This window comes from Macaca mulatta, chromosome 12 (assembly GCF_049350105.2).
Source record: "Macaca mulatta isolate MMU2019108-1 chromosome 12, T2T-MMU8v2.0, whole genome shotgun sequence".
Lineage (NCBI taxonomy): Eukaryota > Metazoa > Chordata > Mammalia > Primates > Cercopithecidae > Macaca > Macaca mulatta.
In genome coordinates, this window is record NC_133417.1 from 96,932,897 (window position 1) to 96,936,802 (window position 3,906).

The 3,906-nt window shown below is 48.1% G+C and overlaps 1 pseudogene; it reads right to left on the reverse strand.

The window, feature by feature from the left end:
• Positions 1-1,358: 1,358 nt before the first annotated feature.
• On the reverse strand, positions 1,359-2,081 carry LOC695021 (dnaJ homolog subfamily B member 1 pseudogene; annotated as a pseudogene).
• Between the last annotated feature and the right edge of the window lie 1,825 nt (positions 2,082-3,906).

The window sequence follows — 3,906 nt, forward strand, 5'->3', positions numbered from 1 at the left end:
TAGTGATAGGGAGAAAATGGCCATCAGTCACTCCCTGTTCTTTCTTTGCTGCCTAAAAGCACAGATAACACCACACATTTTATTCCCTTGAAGAATTCTGTCTTGGAGAAGGTTTATGGTGAATTTACCAGGAAAGAAGAAAAGAAGTGGCTGGTTTTTTGTTTTTGTTTTTGTTTTTTTTTTTTAGGCTTAGCATCAGTCTTTAATCCTGTCGTGAGGCATTGACAAGTCACACCCTTTGGTCTCATGTTGGCAGAGGCTACTTACAATGAGTCTAAAGGTCTGAGCGCAAGACTGGCCTCCAGGGAACAGATATTTGTTCCAACTCCCCCTCCCTCCCCAAGATTTCTTCGGAATTCCATTATGGCCCTTTATGGAGAGCAGTGGCTGCTAGGGACAGGTTTTATTTGAGTGTGCACCAACTATACATGGAATTATAAAAACATATTTACAGACGTTCCACAGTGCTCCTGCAACCAGAAGCAAAGACCCTTTTATGAAAAGGGATTATATCTAGGGCTGTGCAAAATTCAAAAGGATCAGATCCCTTTGAAAGAGTCCATAGTCCATGAAACAAAAAATTACCTGGGCCACTGGTAAGCCCCAGGTGTGCCAAGATTGCCTTACAGAAATGGAAAGACTGTGATCCACAAAGTGAGGACATTCAGCTTCACTAGAGCCAGAGGTCAGGAGGGCCCTTGCTGGGTCCAGGCTCCCAGACCCTCAAGGGAGAGGTAGCTGCACTTACTGGAGTCACTCACCGGAGGCTGGCTCCCTTGGTGCTGCTGGGACAAGAGGTATTGCTTGTGGGCGCCAGCCAGGCAGTTCTGCAGGAATAGTTTAGGTTCTCAATTTGAGATGGCCAAAGAGAAGACAGAATTCTTCAAGGGAAGAGCAAGACATGGGAGACAAATACAGAATAAACTAAGAAGTGATCAGAACAGAACTGGAGGAGTGTACAGGGTCTGGGAACCAAGACAGCAGGTCGACATTATCTACCAGCCAGAAGCAAAGGGACACAGAGGGATCAAGTCCAGCTGCTGGTCTGCCTCTCGCCCCTGAACAGGGACTGGAGTAGGAGGATGTGGGCCCATCCTGGGAGGGCTGCCGGACCCAGTGGGGCAGACTGGAATGCCTTTTCATACTGTTCCCACCACCTAATGCCCTATCGCTTGAAAAACCACTTAAGTCTAGTGTATGACTTTGAAAGATTGTAATATATGCTCTGGAAAACATTCAGTAGTACAAAAGCCCTCCCTGGGTGCTTGCATCCTCTCATGGTCCATAACTGGTAGAAAGGTCCAAAAATCCTTGAGCTCTGGAAAGGTCCCAGGTCAGTCCTTGGGGAGCTAAGGTAGCTATATTGGAAGAATCTGCTCAAGTACGGTTCTTGATATCTGGGGAATTCTTTCAGGGAAGATCACTTCCAATTCAATAATGAGGTCCCCACGTTTCTCTGGCGTTTTGGGGAGGCAGAGGCCTTCTCCAGGAACTTTTCGCAGTGTGCCAGGCCTGATGACATCTTTGAATACGATGGGTATGGTCCTGCCGTCCAGAGTGGGGACGTTCACTGTGCAGCCACACAGAGTCTCCCGGAGGCGGATCCTGGAAGGATAAATCACATCAGAGCCATCTCTCTTAAAGATATTGTGTGGTTTGTCCTTTAAAACAAACACGATCTCAGCTGGAATGTTGTTGGAGGTTTAGTCTCCTTCCTTGGGGAAGGTGATTTTGGTTCCTTCTTTCCACCCCTTCTTCACTTGGATGGTCAAGATTTTGCCTTCGTTTTGAATGCTCTTTTCGTCGGGGTTTAGCCGCTTGTGGGGGATTTTCATCTTTTTGTGACAACCACTGTAGATCTCTTCAAGGGAGACTCGAAGGTCGTGGGTGACTGGGGGATCTTGCTTCTTTCGGGTGGGCTCTTGGACAGGGCGGGAGCGGCCAAAGTTCATGCTAGTGAAGCCACCCATGCCCATAGGGAACCCAGAGAATGGGTCAGCAATGTCCATGCCTTCCTCCTCGTTCCGCTGCCCAAAAAAGGTATCGAAGGGATTTCTGCCACCGAAGAACTCAGCAAACATGGCATGAGGGTCTCCATGGAATGTGTAGCTGAAAGAGGTATCATTGGCACCGCCATCGCTACCGCCACTGGGGCCGCTGCCCTTTAGGCCTTCCTCCCCGTAGTGGTCAAGATCTGGCAATTGCGCGGGTCTCTCAGCAAGTCGTAGGCCTCGGCGATCTCCTTGAACTTCTCCTCGGCGCCGGGTTCCTTGTTCTTGTCCGGGTGGTAGCGCAGCGTCTGGCGGCTGTAGGCCCGCTTGACCTCCTCGTCCGAGGCGCCTCGGGCCAGGCCCAGCGTCTAGTAATAGTCTTTGCCAGTGGCCCCGGCCTGCGGCCCGCCCAGCCTCTGTCGCCGTCCCCCGGCTCTGCCGCCGCCTGGTCCCGGACTCTGTATACTCATCCGGCCAGCAATGGCTGTTATACAAAGAGATCACATTCCTTCTTTAATGGTTAATGGTAGTTATAGGAACAGAGGAGTGCAGTTGGCTTTTTAACCTGAGTTCTCATTTTAGCTGTGACTGGAGAGAACTGCAGTTTCAAAGCCCTGGGTGAGAATGTCCATAGCGACAATGTCACTAATGCTATAGTCAAATCAGCTGTAACACCATTGCAATCACTTCTTGTCCTGCTTGCAGAGGTTAACATTATAGCTGGGACTTCAGAGGAATCACAGTTAACTTTGATAGTTGTACATGTTGAATATTACGATTGTTAGGGTCAAACTAACTTGCAGCTGTGTAAGCTAAACTTTGTAAATAAAGAATTCAAACTAAGAATAAGCACTCTACGAATGGTGTTTTAAACCTTTTCTTGCCCTTAGAAGATTCACGTTCACAACTTACTCCTCCTTCACGCCGCCATCATCTCTTTTCCGCACTGTTCTTGTCTGTCCTGTTGCTGTGGTCTTCTCATTGGTCTCTCAGATTCCATACTTACCATCTCTTGTCTATCTTTTACACAGCAGTTGTAGTACTCATCTCAAAATGCAGTTAGGTCATGCCACTTCTCTGCTCTAAACCCTCCAGAGTGTTCTTATCTGATTCAAAGGAAATCCCGAATTCTAACTCTGTCAGACAAGCCCTGAGAATATGGCAGGACACCCTCCGCCTGGGCCAACTCTCTGGTATCCATCTCCTGCCTCCTTCACCTTTGCCCAGCCATCCTGGCCTTCTCTTTCCCCACCCATACTAGACAGGTCTTGCCTCAGGGTCTCTGCTTGGATTGGAAGTCTCAAAGATACACACTTAATGTACCCTTCACTTACTTTAGGTGTCTGCTCAAAAGTTACCTTATCAGCCAGGTGCAGTGGCTCAGTCCTGTAATCGCAGGACTTTGGGAGGCCAAGGTGGAAGGATGGCTTGAGCCCAGGAACTTGAGACCAGCTTGGGCAACATAGTGAGACCCTTTCTCTACAAAAAATAGAAAAATAAGCTGGACGTGGTGGCCTGTGCCTGTAGTCCCAGTTACTTGGGAGGCTGAGGCAGAAGGGATCGCCTGAATCTGGCAGGTGGAGGCTGCAGTGATCCATGATTGTGCCACTGCACTGCACTCCAGCCTGGGTGACAGAGTGAGACCCCATTTCAAAAAACAAAGTTATTTTATTGAGGAAATTCCTCTGAACCCTTCCTATAACCCCTATCCTTACATAATTTTAAACCATGTAATACACTACATTTTTTTTTTATCAATGTTTGTCTTCCCCAGCTAGAATATAACTCTGTGAGAGTGGAGATCTTGTTTTGTTCACTTCTGTCTTCTCAGTGCTCCAGAGTGCCAGACATACACTAAGAGAATTGCTCACTTAGTATTTGTGAATAGATGATTTTCAAGGCTTGTTTGTGCACC